This window comes from Bos javanicus, chromosome 9 (assembly GCF_032452875.1).
Source record: "Bos javanicus breed banteng chromosome 9, ARS-OSU_banteng_1.0, whole genome shotgun sequence".
Classification (NCBI taxonomy): Eukaryota; Metazoa; Chordata; class Mammalia; order Artiodactyla; family Bovidae; genus Bos; species Bos javanicus.
In genome coordinates, this window is record NC_083876.1 from 36,140,920 (window position 1) to 36,158,626 (window position 17,707).

A 17,707-nucleotide genomic window follows, 5' to 3' on the forward strand; every position below is an offset into this window, starting at 1 on the left:
TTCATCTTTTGGTTTTCAGTGATTGGCACAAAGAGTTGCTTTTTAAAAAAATATTTACGTAATCAACTGAATCTAAATGTCAGGGATTGGCTAATTTAAAAAATAAAAGATATAGTTGGAAAACAAATCAAATACCCCCTAATAATGACAAATGTGTATACATTTCTGAGAAGATGGCCTCCATTTGAAACTGTAAGCTGAACAATATTTAATGGTTGCATCTTTATGAGACAAGAGAGTGTGATGATGCTCAGAAAAAAAAAAATTCTTCACCAAATGAACACTCTAATTAACCAAATGTTTTCATTACTGTGCACTTTATTTGGCTTTGGTGACTAAACCAAACCAATGAATCTGCAACCATTTTCGAAACTGCATTTTAAAAAGATTTGTTGGCTGTACCTCTTTATCCGGTGCTTAGTTTTATTCATTTAATTTCACACAGGACTAACATGTTTCTTCTATTATTGGAGGAGCTGAACAGCATCACACAGAGAAGGTTATATACCCTGATCTAATTCTCCAACCAGAGGCTAGGTAGAATCTTTTTTTCCAGAGCATTCCTTCATAGTTTCTGGCGATGTACCTGCTCCCAGCCCCAAGTATGATCTTGCACAAGCTAGGCAAAATCACTGTGACAGTCTCTTAGTCCGTCAGCTACAGAGCAGAGGGTTCTCTGAGGAGAAGTTAGGATTGCTGAGAAAGCACAGGCTGCTCATTGTTCCTTTTCTGCCAGACACAAACCTGAAGCAAGACAGAATTCTGAGAAACTAGATTCATCTCACCCCATCGTCCTCCACAGCAATCTTCCTGGCACAAAAGAAAGAATGAATACCAATAAAAAGATAATTTAAATAAACATTTTAAATAAAGTTGACTAATTGAAAAGACTGATAGATGGAGCGATGCATTCTTCAAAATCTATTGTCATGCCTTTGTAGACTTTATTGCTTATCAGCATTTTTCCCCTCAAGAAAAACAGAACAGCAACATTTGTTCAGAAAAAAGCAAACTGTGTTTCTTCCTTTCTTATTACTTTTATTGTTTGAGGTTTCTTTTAAACTATAATGTGCCATTGTGATTTTGAGATGGGGGAAAAACAATCGCTTGTCTTTCAAACATAAGAATGTGATTGTATGCTATTGTTGCCAACAATGAGCTAAAGAGGTTAATGGATCACATATCTGGCAAACAGCCATCTTTCCTCCTGCTCCATAGATTAAACAATATACATTTTGCTGTTGCTGCTGAGCTTATGATTTTGTCTGAGTAGTTGGTAAATAAGTTTACTTAGGTTTAAGTTATCTCTTTCTGGAATTCAACAGCTTTGTCCTTCAAGGTGTATTATCCTGAAATTGAAAAAGTGCAGTTTGAGATCTGAGTTCACCACCTCAGGAAGTGGAGAGAGTGGGTGTGGGGAAGGTGGTGCGGTGGCAGTTGCAATGAGAATCTAGAAATACTGTGCCTTGTGAATTGCATCCAATCTTTCATTTTCAGATTGCCTAAATTAACTAAGTGAAATTACCATAATAAAAAAGAATGGATTCTGGAGGAAGCACCACAATTCTTTCTAGTGTTGTTGCTAGTGATCATTCTAACAGACCTCTAATTAAATGGACTAGCTCTCTCCAGGATCGCAGGTTGACTCGATTCTGCATTCTGTGACTCTTACTTGAAAATAGACCAGCCCTCCTAAGCAATAACGCTGCGATTCCTGGCCTAAGAGACTTTACCTTGTACTACGTTTGTAGTATGGAATTAGTAAGAGACCTACTACCTCGAGAGAAAAAAAAATTTTTTTTGTTGTTTGCTTTTTAATAAAATTCCACAGGGGAAAACTTTGTCCATGATAAAGATACTAGTTTTCTGGGAAATTTTGGTTGGGTGGGGCTAGATGATGAGGGAGGGGACTGAGTTAGAAAAGAAACAACACATCAGTCTCAGCTGAGATGGGATTTTTTTCAACCAGGTAGAGAGCACAGTAAACAGCAGGTAGACTCCCGTGCTCACTGCTTTGCTGGGAGCAAGGGATAGGAGGGACGCTGTCTGAACTGGGAAGGCTAGTGTGCCTCTCGGTTCGGGATTTGGCACCGGGAAAAAGGCAGAGCCCTGCTCTCCGCTTCCCAGCTAGGCGGTGATCGCCCCCTGTGACTCGGGAGGCACACAGCAGTCTGAGATCCGCCGCCGCCGCAGCCGCCCGACCCCTCACAGCCCCCAGCTCTCCCGCCTGGCCTGCGGGGAGCCACACTCGAGCTCCCTGGACAGCTGTGTGCCCAAGCTCCAGGTCTAGGCCCCTCTAACCCCGGAGATACCGGTCTCAGCTCCTCAGAGACTTCTGTGACCCCGGGTTGTGCCACCCTGATCACTTTCGTGGGCTCCCCAAGCTGTGACTTCAGTTGGCCTGGAAGCCCTGAGCGCCCACTCTGCCTCCCCAGCGCGCTCCTAGCCCAGGGCTCTAGCGCCTGGGCGGGACACGCGGTGGCTCAGCTACAGGACTGGGGCCTCGGGGTAAATCCTCTCCTCCCCCTTCTCCGCGTACTGCCCTGCCCTCTCCCTGCAGCAGGCGGCTCCCGTGCTTGAGCCCTGCTCTCGGCAGAAGACACCTGCGCTTCCTTCCCCACCCTTCTCCTCCGCCCTTTTCGTTGCGGTTTCTCCCCGGCCTTGGGGAGCTCGGGAGCGGCAGCTGAAGGAGGAGCAGGGGAGGAGGGAGAAGGCGAGGAGGAGTAAGGGCGGGGTGGGTGGGGAGACAGCCGAGAGGGTGTGGACTGGCAGCCACTCTGCAGCTGGTCGCCGGGGACCCGATCCCTCCCGCGTGCCCGAGTGATGGAGGGGAAGACATTCGCTTAGACACACACACACGCGCGCACACAGCTGGGCACGTCTGCCGGAGGCAGCCGCCGGGGGCCGGGCGGCGGCCTGACAGCAGCAGCCGCGGGGAGCCGGGCGCCCACACAGCTTGGCCCCGGCGGCTCCAAGACCCAGGAAGGGAAGATCCCAGCCGCACTGACTGTTGCTCTTTTAGGCAGATCGGGAGGAAGCAGGCTGCCCGAGGACCTGTCACCGCGGACGCAGGAGGCTCTCCGCTCGGCGCTCAGAGTCCAGGGCCGCGCCGGTGCCGGCGTGGGGAGAGGAGGATGCTCACCTCCGCCCGCAGAGCGTCTGCGGGCCCTGACACTGCGCGGACTCCGGCTCCCGCGGCAGCCCCTGTTGTGCCCGCGCCGCGGGAGCGCGCCCTGTCGTACCTGCCTCCAGCCTCTCCGGCAAGTGCAGGAAACGCGCCCTAAACTCCACTACTTCTCGCCCGCCTCCTCCCCTTCTCGGCTCCCCGCCCCGGACCTCGCAGCCGCCGGCGTGTAGGACCCGCCCGCCTCTTACTCTCACGCGCGCACGCACTGCCCCGCTCGCTCGCTCCCATTCAAGCAGACTGGCTCTCCGTGCAGCCAAAGCCCAGGGCATCCGAAACTACTGGACCAACTGCCACCGCGACTGCAGGAGGCACCCGTGGCCCGGCGCGACTCGTCGCTGGTCCCCGCACCCTGGACTCTCGCTCGCGCCGCAGCCGCCGGAGACCTCGGTGAGCAGGGCTTGCTGCCCGCCTCGCGCCAGGGAGGGGCTCGAGCCCCCTGGGGGCTGATGGTTCGTAGATTAGAGGGGAAATGGGAAGGGAGGAGGTCTCCAAGGGGTGACCTGCTGTGATGCCAGCCAAAGCGCTTTGTGGGGCGCGGTTCTCTTGGGCACTGCCTGGGGGAGACTTTTGAGACGTTCTCTGGGGCTTGGGGTTAAACTAGTGCCAGACGGAAAACGGCAGGGATGATTCTCGGGGTAAATTGAGACTCACTGGTGTCAGTCTGTCTGTCTCCTTGAGCTGGGCGCAGCGCTCTGGGTTCTCTTTGAGGGAGGGAGGACACGCGTTAACTGCGTTCAGCAGAGTTTGGGGGCCCGCACACAGTCACTTCCTAGAGTGGCTGTGGGGCTGTCGCTTGGAGCGCGAGACGGCTCTGGGCGAGTTCGGGGCCTCCAGGCGGGAGGAGAGGGCAAGCAGCGGGCAGGCAAAAGCTCTGCGAACTTGCGGGTGGGGTGCATTCTCCGCCCCGCAGGCCCCCCACCCCTCAAAGTACCAGTCCCCGCCCCAGGGCAGCCCCAGTTCACGCAGCCCTTCCCACCCACCCCCGACACACACACACGCCCGCGCACACACACATTCAGGAGGTGGATTCAATGGAGTGGGTGGTCATACCGTTGTTACTGAAAAGTGCGCGAGGTCGCTGTGGCTACTGACTGGAGCGCAGAGACTTCCGCTTCTGGCACTTGGGCGACCGCGTTTAGGGAAGCGAGGAAGGAGCGCCCAGCCCCCTGCGCATGCCTCTACCTGAAGGTTCCAGGTGCAGAGCGAACAAACCCCTGTCGCAACTCCGGAATCACTTCGCTTTGGTGGACCCCGCTCTCTGGCTTCCCTCTTTGAGTGCTTATGGGTGCCCACCCAAGGGAGCTGCCGCTCACATCCCGGTCTCCCTAGTACTAACCTGGTGGGTCGGACTCTCTTTCTCTCTCTCTTCTTCCCTTCCTCTCCCTCTCCGCATACCAGCTTCTTCATGGAAAACATTGATCCCGTAAGGAGAGGTTTAATATTTGCAAAGTGCTTTATATCATATTACTTTGTGGATACATTTAATTGCACTGTAACTCTTCTCTGATTTATGTAAACTTAGTTGGATAAATAGCGAGCAGGGTCGGGTTGGGGGTGGGAGCAAGAGTGGGTGGGCGTTCTTTCTCTAAAGGTGCTCTTATCTAAACTGATTTGCTAGAAGTAATTTAAAGCTGGTGCTTCTGAAAGCTTTTTTTGCTCAGTAGTTTTGACATATTTCAGGGCTTTAGACAAATGTTTCCACAGTACAATTTATTTCAAGTATATTCAGCTTCTATTCCAAGAAAAAGTTGAAAATAATGAAAGGGATTACAAAATTGGATATCAAAACTATTTGAGTGTTTTTATTGGCATCAATTATGTTGTAGCAGATTTTGTTTAAGTTGCCATAGTGGTTCTTCCTGGTGAAGCTTTTAAAAGGAGAAATGAAAGCAATGCTACGTACCTCCAAGTGACTGAGCAGCAGGGTAGGCTTCTTTAGGAATATGGAGTCATTCACTAGTGTACTGATGAAGACAGAGGAAAACATTATAAGAAACATAATGATGGGAAAGAAACTGTGGCTTAAAACCAACTGCTTCACCTGCAGAGGGTCTTAACAGTCAACAACAACAACAACAAACTTCTCTGGCCCCTTCTAGATTACTCTGAGTTATTTAAAAATACTCTTTCCTGGATTAATAACATATTTAGAAACATCATCAATAATGTAATGTTTTCAAATAGTTGCCTAAAGTAGATTATATGGGAAATTACCAGCATACTCTTCAGAGTTTTGCAAAAGTGCTAGGATCATGGTTTCTAGGTTAAGCCAGACGTCATGCTTACATTTTAATGTGGAAATTACTCCCTTTGACTTCTTTATGAGAAGGTGCTGCCCACAGAGAGTTGACTATGCTTGCATTATTGTTCGTACCATTCTGCAGGCATACACAGATGTTTTTGAATGAATAATCTTCTTACTCACTGAATTTTCACTCATTCAAAAAGTATTTACTGAGCGCAGGAGTACACACAAAGCTGAGCTGAGTGTTATTTTAAATAACACGGAAGAGTTTTCAATGGAAGCAGGGTGCTTACTCCTACACTGTGTAAAAAGAACAGCAGAACAGTGACTTACTTAAGGAAGCAGCATTTTGCCCAAAGTAGGTGGTCAATCATGAGTTGTTGACTCAAAAATCATATAAGCTGTTCACTAGCCAGCTTTGTTTTCACCGTAAATCTCAACATTATTCTTAACACACTGTGTCATTTAGCTATGACTCAACTTCAGAGAATTGATGTTGACTTTAATCCTGTCACTCTTTGTCTGAATACTTTGGAGAAATAGAACTATCTGTGCACCGCTCTAGCTTTCCCTGTGTGATTTCTGTGGAGCAGTGCTGGATCTGCATATGTCATTAGTATTCATTTATGAGTAAATGCAAATGTTCCTGTTGTATTGAGAAAGCAAACCTGAATTCATAGGATGCAACAAATTTTATGCTCCTTTTCTCATCCTTTTATTTTTATAATCTCAGAAACAATAACATCTCTTATACGTTCAATTATATGTACAAGAGCAGATAAGAAAAATGGTTATTCAGGGTCCATTAGAAAGAGGGAAATGTGTTATGGAAATTTTAGTTGAGAAGAATTCTCTGACTCTTGTGGAAGGTCTGGTGAGGTAGTCTTTTATTTTAGAGATGCTTATTCATGAATGAAGTAACTCTCAAGGTAACTTCCTAATAAAATGAGCTAGCAATCCCTTAGTAAAAGGGACACTTGCTAAAATCGATACTAAAATCTCTGGGTATGAGCAGTAACACTATTATGCCATTGAAATTATGTGAACACTTGCATATTTTATTTGTGCATAATTTTTAAAATTTCTCTTTAAAACTTATTCAAATATTTCATATTCTGAGATTATTGCAATTAAATGAGTTCTTGTCTGTTAATGGAATTATAGAAGTTTTTTTGTTTTAAGTAAAGGTGAATAGTTTGAAAAGAGAGAACAGGTCAGGTAAAGAAATTATTATTCAAACCTCAGATTTATCTTCATTCAAGTTCTGTCCTTTTTTGCTGGGGAAGTAAAGTGACAGTTGCTTAGTTCTGTCCGACTCTTCGCAACTCCATGGACTATACAGTCCATGGAATTCTCCAGGCCAGAATACTGGAGTGGGTAGCTGTTTCCTTCTCCAGGGTTTGCTGGGGAGAGGAACCTTAAAACCAAAATAACCTATGGTTTATTTCACTAATTTCACTATGACCTAAATTGTTACTATTGAGAAAAAATCCTACACTGCATTGTAATTTTTCTGTGAATTTAATAGATTCTTTAAAACCAGCAAAAGTGTAACTTTTCCCTCCCCCTGAAATCCAATTTAACTGTTGACAAATTTTGCTCACTCTGGAATAGATATTTGTTTCTGAGGGTCATGATGTTATCCTAACCTTTATAGCAGGAGTGCAATTAAAGGAAACTATTAAGACGTGGAGTTGAAAATCACTGATCTAACTGAAAACCATTTCAGAGCAGCTAACATTTATCAAAAGTAGAAGTAAAAGATTCTGTCTGGAGATCCATATAATGTATAGGCAGGATAAATGAACCTCTCTAAACCTCAAATGCAAGTTCCATTATCATGTCTTAATTAACATTTGGTAGAATGGTACAGTTTTTCCTCTTCTTAAAAAGTTTTACGAAAGAAAACTCTGTCAATATTAAAAGATGGTTACAGAGTTTGTTTGACTTTAGGCCATTTTACCCAGATATTGTGTGGGAAGTAGGTAAGTTACACATATACATATACACATGTGTACATGTATACATATAAAATACATCTTTATATTTATATATGTATTTATATTTAGGTATATATCTACATTTTGTCTAAAAACTCTTTTTTTAAAGATTTTTTTTTGATGTGGATCATTTTAAAAGTCTTTATTGAATTTGTTACAATGTTGCCTCTGTTTTATGTTTTTTGGTGTTTTGGTCAGGAGGCATGTGGGATCTTAGCTCCCCAACCAGGGATCGAACCCACAGCCCCCTGCATTGGAAGGGGAAGTCTTAACCACTGGACAAGTGACAAGTGAAGTTGCTCAGTCATGTACGACTCTTTTCGATCCCATGGACTGTAGCCTACCCGGCTCCTCCATCCATGGAATTTTTCCAGGCGAGAGTACTGGAGTGGGTTGCCATTTCCTTTTACAGGGGATCTTCCTGACCCGGGGATCGAACCCAGGTCTCCCGCATTTCAGGCAGACGCTTTACCCTCTGAGCCACCTTGAAATCCCTTGTCTAATAACTTTGAACAATAGGAAGAGTCCTCTTGGTGGCATAAGTGGTTTGTGAGGTCAGCATTAGCTGGAGAATGGTACTTATTAAATGCTCAACTAGTCTTGATGTTAAAAATGGGGAGGGTACTAAACTTTTTTGAACAAGTTATTTAAAAAAACACATCATAATCTTTAGTATGTGCTTGACACTGTCCAAAGAACTTTGATAATGTAACTCAATTCTGGTAGCCGCCCTGCTCTCCCCAGAGAGAAAATAAGTAGATAAAGCAGGTGTTTGGTTTTTTTTTTATTATTATCCTCATTTAGCCGGTGAGGAAGATGAGGCTCAGCAAGCCTAAATAGATGGCTGAAGCCCCACAGCTACAAAATGGCAGAGCTGGTGTGTGGGCCCAGGCCGTCCACTGTGCTGTGCTGCTGCTTCTGAACAGATGTTTTTTGGTTTGTCTGTTTGTTTGTTTCAGTTTTCTTAAACAGGGAACCAAAGGGGGGCCCCGTTAAGTTGTAAAGCAAATGCATTCTAGCAACTGAGATTTATGACAGTTTTCAAATTAGAGTGAATTCTTAAGGAATTCATAAGGAAGGCAATTGGCATGAAGTGCAGAAATAACCTGAACTAGGGCAATGCTAGATCAGTGCTGTAGCTTAATGCAGTTTTTAATGGACTCAATAATTTTCTTAGGTTCAACTACTTTTTAAAATTAGGTAACTTAAGAACTGATGCCATATTTAAGTAGTTTTAATGGCTCAGAGGTTGTGATACTGACTGTTTTATGTTTCCATAATATCCTTATAATGTGGACTTTTTGCATAGAGGTCAGTGTTATGTGTTCCTATATGGTACTTGCCAGAGGAACAGAGTTTAATGTGAAGGTGTGAAATGAGACTTATTCTGCTCTGACCCATGTGTCATACAGTAAGCATCCAATTAATGTTTACTGCATGAACTAATGAAGGATTTTCTAGAAGTTGATAGTCCAGAAACTTTACATATCTTTATAATTGCACAGTTTTAAGGTTGTGATTTAATATTGTATAGACTTTTTTATTTGTCATGATGACCTCAGGGCATTACCATCTAGAGACCCTGGAATAACAATCTTTATAAGATTGAGTGGCCTGAGATGAAGGAAGAGGGTGGGGAAGGAAAGTAAAGTGATAAATTGATTAAAATGTTTAAATTTAGAAGTTGACAAAAGGAAAACTGCCTGTAATTATACCTTTTATTTTTTAAAGGCATATAAGACATAATTAACATTAAGTAATAGAATCTTTACACTGCTAATGGAGTAGCATTACAACTCTCCTATCATAAATATTAACAATCTTACTATTTGAGTATAGTTTAGGGAACTATTTAGAAACATATTAAAATGTCACTGTAATACTCTTTGCCATAGCTAAATCAAGTCAATAAAAAATCACAGTAATTCTGAATGTGCTTCACATAAATATTGTGTTTATCACAGGAGAGGAACAGTACAGGCAGGCCTGGCTGAATTAGAATCCCTGTTTCACAGCTTGTTGGCTGTGGGATCTTGGACGTATTACCTAACCTTTCTAGTTCCTAGTAATCTGATCTGTTATATGGTTATGGAAATAGCATTCTAGGTTTCTCTATATCTAGGTTTGATAATATACGGAAAATGCCTAGCATGTAGTGTCATATACAGTGAAGATTCAGGAGGTTGTAACTGATGTCACTGTTACCATCATAATCTTTAAATTACTGTAACATCATCAGCAGTGGTTAAACATAATGGGTACATTGTTCTCTCTTTATCTGTTTATCAGTCTGTCTATGTGTGTGTGTGTGTCTGTGTGTATTGAATTGGCTGTTCTCCATTGCAAAGCATAGGTTCTGTGGATACTCTTATAGTTGAAAAAAGGCTATGAATAGAAGAAATAGTGTTTCAGACTTAAGCGTTACTGGATATAAACCACAGAAATGGAGAGGAAGCTTTAGGATGGCTGCTTCACAATATTTTTTTCTTGCAAGGTCCAGCTATGTATGCTCACACAATTCTTTGGAAGATATATCCTCTTATACAAATACAATAAACAAGGAAGAGCGAAAGGTTTACTAAAAGCAACTGTTATATTTATCTGTTTATACCTTATGAGTAGAAGTATTAGGATGCACAAAAATTTCTTTCTTTTTTATACTTTTATACCATTTTCATGGATTAAAGTAAAAAAGCTATTTCCTAACTCTAATGATTAAATTTGAGTAACTCAATTTAAAAGTTTAATTTTATTCTTAGTTTTTTTTTTCTATAACTCATTAATTCCAGTAGCCAGTAGGCTATCCTCAGTTTATAAAGCTTCCATTTATTCCTCCATTTATTTTGTCCTAATGAATGTACTTATTTACCTCTTTTTCTCTGTAGAAATAATAAATGATAATAGCTAATTGACATTTACTGATGTACCAAGCTTTGTACAGGTCTTAACACATTACTTCCCCACAATGCAATCAATGGAATATGTGTCATTAGTAGTTCCATTTCACAGATGAGGAAACTGAGGCCCAGAGATGTCCTCTAGCTAGAGGGGTGGAGCCATAATCTAAACCCATGCCATCTGGCCTAGAGCCCACACTTAGCCACACCAACAGATGTCTGAGTAGCAATTAGCCCCTACACACCATCCCTGTATTTCTGGGCCTAGAAACCCATGCCTTCCTATTTCCTTGTGTTTTCCCTGCAACAAAAGAGGGGTTTATCTTCGATAAAGGTTAATTTCCTGACTTTATCACCCTATTTTTCTGTGTATGTATATCACTGTTTTCCTATGTATGTACAGTGGACATGAGAGCAAAGAATGAAACTAGATTTTTAGTAAACTATTGGATCTGTTTTCAGTAGATTTATGTTGGTTGCCAAGATCCTGCTACATAGTTGCATTTATGCTTCCCATGCAGTGGTAGCAGATCACCAGTCCATGCTACTAGAACTTCTGCATCTGGTGAGTCAGCTGCCTGTGACCTGAACTTCTTAACTACCTCACTTCTTTCGGAGCTGAATGAAATAGAATGGGACCAAAGAGCCCTGGGAAGCTTAGAGAAGCAGAAGGCTCACCACAGGGAGCTTTGGAGTTCCTAAAGGATTACGCCCTCCTGAGAGTAGCTGGAAAAGGCCTGAGAACTGTTTCATGGGCCCCTGAATGAGTGCCCCTCAAGGGGCAGGGATTGTCCCCTTTTTCTTGATGGTACTTGGCACATGGTTTAATGGGGTAGACTCAGAGATTCTCCTTTCACGCATCCAGAACCTGGAGAGCAGACCACTGAGGGATCCACAGAAGGAAGGATAGAAGGAGGAAGGCAGAGGCAGAAAACAGGGCAGATAAGGGAGATGTGAGGAGGTGAAAGGCCAGCAGATACCTCGGTAACCAGTGGGAGTAGTTATTTTCATTTTATGTTTATTCAGGTATAGTTACAATCTTCTGTTCCCAAATCTAGCCTACATATGCAGTACCCATGTAACCCTGCTATAACTCTTTAAAAGGAAGGACATTATTGCTTATTGTCCTGATCTGGCACACCATAATGAGCTAATAAAAATTAGCTATAATTATTATTGCTTGATTGTCTATAGACAGAATTACTTTCCTTAATCAGGTATTTATCTTATTCTCATACACCATATACTCTGAAATGGATGACTAGACAGTCAAAGGTTACTTGGCAGCATTCAGTTTTGAAATTTCTGAATTCTGCAAATACTTGCATCCTTTGAATAACAGATACACAGCTCTGTACTTAACCAACAGTAAGATCAAGAGTTCAAGGATTTTCATACAATATTACTTTCTTAATGTTACCTCTTCTCAAATACTTTGTTATTTTGCTTTTCTGTACTGGCAGTGTCATCTGTCCAGATACCCAAGAAAAGTGAGAAAATAGAAAAAAAATCACAGTAGCAACACAAGTAACTTGGGATCATCGTGTATTTTTCCTTCTCTTCCTCTAGTCTGTCACCTAGACATGACAGTCGCCTTTTGAACATCTACCTACCTACCAGCCCCAATTCTACTGCTTTAGTTGAAGCCATAAGAATTTCTCACCTGAATTACTAGCTTCCTTATTAGCTTTGTATCTCCATCTTCCTCAGTGCTTCTAAAATTCTTTCCTGAATGCAAACCTAATGATGTAATTCCCCTGCTTTATAGCCTGTAGCATCCTTTGTAAGCAGGATAAAGTTCAGGCTAGCTCAACCTTCAAAGCCCTTACTATTTCAATGGCCCGGCCTGGGACTCATCTCCTATCACTTGCTGTGTCTCTGCAATTGAGCAATTCCAAGCAAAGAATCTTTTAGGATTTGAAACAACTCAGTTGAAATTCCATCACCTCCACTAGCTTTGTTTGTAGTGATGCTTCCTAAGACCCACTTGGCTTTGCATTCCAGGATGTCTGACTCCAGGTGAGTGATCATGCCATCGTGGTTATTTGGGTCATGAAGATCTTTTTGTGTAGTTTTTCTGTGTGTTCTTGCCACCTCTTCTTAATATCTTCTGCTTCTGTTAGGTCCATACTATTTCTATCTTTTATTGTGCCTATTTTTGCATGAAATTTTCCCTTGGTATCTCTAATTTTCTTGAAGAGATCTCTAGTCTTCCCATTCTATTGTTTTCCTGTATTTCTTTGCACTGATCACTGAGGAAGGCTTTCTTATCTCTCCTTGCTATTCTTTGGAACTCTGCATTCAAATGTGTATATCTTTCCTTTTCTCCTTTGCCTTTAGCTTCTTTTCTTTTCACAGCTATTTGTAAGGCCTCCTTAGACAACCATTTTGCCCTTTTGCATTTCTTTTTCTTGGGGATGGTCTTGATATCTACCTCCTGTACAATGTCACGAACCTCCGTCCATAGTTCTTCAGGCACCGATGATGCTGTGAAAGTGCTGTACTCAATATGCCAGCAAATTGGAAAACTCAGCAGTGGCCACAGGACTGGAAAAGGTCAGTTTTCATTCTAATCCCAAAGAAAGGCAATGCCAAAGAATGCTCAAACTACTGCACAATTGCAGTCATCTCACATGCTAGTAAAATAATGCTCAAAATTCTCCAAGCCAATCTTCAACAATATGTGAACCATGAACTTCCAGATGTTCAAGCTGGATTTAGAAAAGGCAGAGGAACCAGAGATCAAATTGCCAACATCCATTGGATCATTGAGAAAGCAAGAGATTTCCAGAAAAGCATCTACTGCTTTATTGACTATCCCAAAGCCTTTGACTGTGTGGATCACAACAAGCTCTAGAAAATTCTTAAAGAGATGGGAATACCAGGCCACCTGACCTGCCTCTTGAGAAGTCTGTATGCAGGTCAAAAAGCAACAGTTAGAACTGGACATGGAACAGACTGGAACAGACTGATTCCAAATTGGGAAAGGAGTACGTCAGGCTGTATATTGTCACCCTGCTTATTTAACTTATATGCAGAGTACATCATGAGAAATGCTGGGCTGGATGAAGCGCAAGCTGGAATCAAGATTGCCGGGAGAAATATCAATAACCTCAGATATGCAGATGACACCACCCATTATGGCAGAAAGTGAAGAAGAACTAAAGAGCCTCTTGATGAAAGTGAAAGAGGAGAGTGAAAAAGTTGGCTTAAAGCTCAACATTCAGAAAACTAAGATCTTGGCATGTAGTCCCATCACTTCATGGCAAATAGATGGGGAAACAGTAGAAACAGTGACAGAATTTATTTTCTTGGGCTCTAAAATCACTGCAGATGGTGACTGCAGCCATGCAATTAAAAGATGCTTGCTCCTTGGAAGAAAAGCTATGACAAACCTAGACAGCATATTAAAAAACAGAGACATTACTTTGCCAACAAAGGTCCATCTAGTCAAAGCTATGGTTTTTCCAGTGGTCGTGTATGGATGTGAGAATTGGACTATAAAGAAAGCTGAGCACTGAAGAATTGATGCTTCTGAACTGTGTTGTTGGAGAAGACTCTTGAGAGTCCCTTGGACTGCAAGGAGATCCAACCAGTCCATCCTAAAGGAAGTTGGTCCTGAATATTCATTGGAAGGACTGATGCTGAAGCTGAAACTCCAGTACTTTGGCCACCTCGTGCGAAGAGTTGACTCATTGGAAAAGACTCTGATGCTGGGAGGGATTGGGAGCAGGAGGAGAAGGGGACGACAGAGGATGAGATGGCTGGATAGCATCACTGACTCGATGGATGTGAGTTTGAGTAAACTCCAGGAGTTGGTGATGGACAGGGAGGCCTGATGTGCTGCAGTCCATGGGGTCACAAAGAGTTGGACACAACTGAGCGACTGAACTGAACTGAACTGAAGCAAAGAATAGCTCACAAGTCCATGACTTTGCACATACCAGCCCCTGTGCCAAGAGGGTTCTCTGCTTGTCTAACTTCTTATCTTCCTTACCACTTCTCTTGTTTTCTTATTCCTCTCCTTTGCAACTCCCCACACCCCCTCCGAGCTAGGATGGGATAGTTTTCTGATCCTTTATTATGTATAGTACAGACCATAGTCTATAGAATTATTTATTTGTTAATGGCCCCCTAATGTATGTATGTATGTATACACATACTCCTCCCAACCTCCACCAGTGCCTGCCCTGCACCTTCATCCCTCACCCAACACAAAGCTGGTATAGACATTCTGGTAGCTGTACATATAGTAAAGCTATCCACATATACATAGTCTTTGTGCCAGGACCCTTTTGGTATTTAAAGTAGGCCTGGCTTTAAAGTAGAAGAAGGACACTTTTTGTTGTTCGAGAAGAGAAGCAAGTGTGTTTTATAACTTCAGTTGGCAAAAGGGCCCCTGGTGTAGGAGAGAGTGTAGGGCAGAGAAAGGAATGGGAGATCTTTGCGTGTTGCCCTGTGGATGCTCATATGAGGAAACAAGGTCTATGTTCTCCCCACCTCAGTCCACACCAGACCACAGGTGGATAGTATGCCTCTTAGTCCCTGCTGTCTAAACACTTGCCACCAAGTATCACTTGCCAGCTTCGACCAGCTGGAGTGAGCAGCAAGAAACGACATCTGATAGCAGCTCAAGGTCATCACTCCTGCATCAGGCAGCTATTCACTGAGCACCTGCTGTCATCCAGGAATATCACTTAACTGATTCAAAGGACTGAGTTTGGCACATGCATGCGCGAGTGCTAAGCTGCTTCAGTTGTGTTCAACTGTTTGCTGCTCCATGGACTATAGCCCGCCAGGCTCCTCTGTCCATGGGATTCTCCAGGCAAGAATATTGGAGTGAGTTACCATTCCCTTCTCAAAGGGATCTTCCTGACCCTGGCATCAAACCTGGTTCTCCTGCATTGCAGGTGGATTCTTTACCATCTGAGCCACTAGGAAAACACGAGTTTGGCACATGACAGGCTATCAAAGATGCAGTGAAATTGTGGTTGTAGGAGCCCATAAAAGTCAGAAACTTTCAGAGGCCCTGCAACTATCCATTATTTGTCTTATTTTTTTCCTTTGACTTCTTTTTAAGGAGCTCAGTGGCTATTCAATGTGTTCTCTCTGAGATGCTGATCACTCAGAATTTTTAACATTTTGGTTTTTTAGAACTATCTGGAATAACTCACATTTTCTCAGTAAAGGAGGTTAACATTTATTTCATGAAAAGGGAGAACTTATACCATTTCCAGTGGACCTTGCATCCCTTACCCAAAAGAAGAGTTCTGGGAAAAGGAATACAAGTTAGTGTCTTTTGCCTACTATATTTTAAAAATACATTTAAGTAGTTCTACTTTTTTATTACTAATATTTTCCCATCTGGATAGCTTTTTTTTTTTCACCTGGGACAAATTATTAATTCTATTTAAAAAATGTGCTGTATTCAGAAGAGTAGTTGCCAAATTTGTTGGGACCTATAACAAGATAATTAATTATCCAGCTACATGAAGACTATTGGAGTGCTGGATGTAAAACAGATGGTGGGAGAAGAAGGATGAGGCAGTCAGGATGCTGTGAGGGGTGTGATAAGTCTCTCAGGCTGTGTGGGGTAAAGCCACTTGTGTGCCAAGCCTCCCTCAGACTCCCTGCTGCACGTATTTTTCCCCATTGATCCTGCCACTACTCCATCACTTCACTCCTTGAGACCCGGCTTCCCTGCCCCCCTGCCACCACATTCATTTTAAATGTCGAGAGAGAGTAAGGGGAGGTGAGGGCCAAAGGTCTGCTCCCCTTGGACCCTGGACACAATGCCAGCATCTGTGGCGGCCCCAGCACCTATCCCATGGAGCAAGTCAGGCTGCCATTACCCTTGTCCTGACATTGCTTTTAGTCCTGCAGATGTGGAGCTTTAAAGAGTTTGAGGTTCATTTTAGAATCAGTTAAGATAAATGAATATTACAAGTGAACGCCGTGCATTTTTTTGTTGTTGTTGTTTGAAAATTTCAAAGACCTAACTTGAAGTCTAAACATTTCCCCAGAGAAAACCTGGTTGAATATCCGTGAAAAAATGCTTACAAGAAACTGTTACTACCCCCACCTCCCCCTGCCAACCTTTTCACACTGATCTTTCTCTGTGTTGAATCCAGTTAGTGTGAATTAGCAGGTACATTTATACGAAGCTCAATATTTGATGGTAGAGATTATAGTAACTTCCCTGTTGAGGATTTTCTTATAGATTACCATCATGATGCATTTCTAACTCTGTGAAAGTCAGAGTACTTGGTGGTAGGACAAAGGTGATGACATTTAGAGTTCAGATATTTAAAAAAAAAAAAAAAAACTACAAAGTTTTTCACTCTTGCACCAGAATATACAGAATAATCTAGTTAAGATGTCTTCACAATAAAGTTACTCATTCATTATAAAAGAGTTCCTAATTTGAGGAAGTAGGCAGTCACCTTGCCTATCCCACCCTCTCAATATCAGACCCATCTTTTATCATTTAAAGTAGAGCTCCCTAAAATAGATTACACTGACAAGTAGTAATTACTGACAGCTGCATTTAATTAGCAAAGCAGATTCCTGCTCATGACAATAAAGTATTATTACATGTTTAGCATTAGCACTGGCAGTAAGAGAGGTGACTTTGCTAACATGGAACTAGAAAACCTGTTTTATTTATTTAAAAACACACAGAATTTGGCTGGAATTGAGCTTGTGCTACGTGGGAGTGTCTATGGTTACAAAACGAAAGAAAAACAGTAACTATAAAAGTGGTTTTTTTAACAGGCAGATTGTACAAAGAATAAGAAATAGTCCAGTGCCAAACATTGGCCCCCAGTGTGGAACTGTGTGTCATTTTTTGTGCATCTGTGTGTGTTTGTGGGGCAATCAGGGTACCGGTTATGGAGGTGTTTGGGTGTCAGAGATGGAAATACAATGAACCCATGTAAATTAGTAATTTCTGGTTATATTGATACTCTTGCTCTCCCTCTCTCCCTCCCTCTCTCCTCCTTCTCCTCTCCTCTCTTTTTTCCTTCTTTCCTTTTTTTTTTGTACTTTAGCCTATACACAGCTCTGGTGGGATTCCAGAATCACAATAGGTGGTCAGTATTTTGAGCAAATATATACCACCTTCCTAACATCATCAATCTGCAGAGTGGAGAGCTGCTGCTAACTTTAAGAAGGGCTGTAAAGAACACTCAAACTAGCAGTCCTTGACTTACATGGCATTTGCTATTTTCAGTACTTAAGGGTATCACTCGAGATATATAAACAGATAAGCTTATTGCGGCATTATCAGTAGAATGATAGTCCAAGAACCTAATGTATTTTCTCACACTCTTAAAACCCAACTCAAAAATATTTACTGGAGGTCTAAAAATGTGAATCA

The 17,707-nt window shown here is 42.6% G+C and overlaps 1 protein-coding gene across 2 annotated transcripts in view; it reads left to right on the top strand.

Moving 5' to 3' along the window:
- Positions 1–2,775: 2,775 nt before the first annotated feature.
- Positions 2,776–17,707, top strand: part of HS3ST5 (heparan sulfate-glucosamine 3-sulfotransferase 5) — a 298,321-nt gene continuing 283,389 nt past the window's right edge. Inside the window, exon 1 of one of the 2 annotated variants that reach the window (XM_061427520.1) lies at positions 2,776–3,574. The gene's annotated coding sequence lies outside the window, so the exon portion shown is untranslated. The remainder of the gene's footprint in view (positions 3,575–17,707) is intronic. The other variant, XM_061427527.1, reaches the window with a different exon arrangement.